Source organism: Guillardia theta, assembly GCF_000315625.1.
Source record: "Guillardia theta CCMP2712 unplaced genomic scaffold GUITHscaffold_56, whole genome shotgun sequence".
NCBI lineage: Eukaryota > Cryptophyceae > Pyrenomonadales > Geminigeraceae > Guillardia > Guillardia theta.
In genome coordinates this window covers 453581-453843 of record NW_005434618.1, presented here as the reverse complement: position 1 = coordinate 453843, position 263 = coordinate 453581, and positions in this window count along the sequence as shown.

Genomic DNA, 263 nt, shown 5'->3' with positions numbered 1-263 from the left:
AGTGCTACTGAGGCGAGCAGAGGAGCTGACGAAGAAGAAGGTGCTGCAGCATTGCACGGTGACGGAGACGGTGAGGAGAGGGTTGCGATGCGCTACCTTTCACTCCGTCGCTCTCCTCCTCCGTTGCCAGGGGAGGATGCAGCAGGGGTTCAAGATGCTTCAAAGAGCGCTGAAGGTGGTGCGGCAGAAGCAGGGCATGGAGGTCATGGAGGCAGCGACTCTGCTCAACATGTCGCTCATTCTCTTCCACCATCAACGTCCTC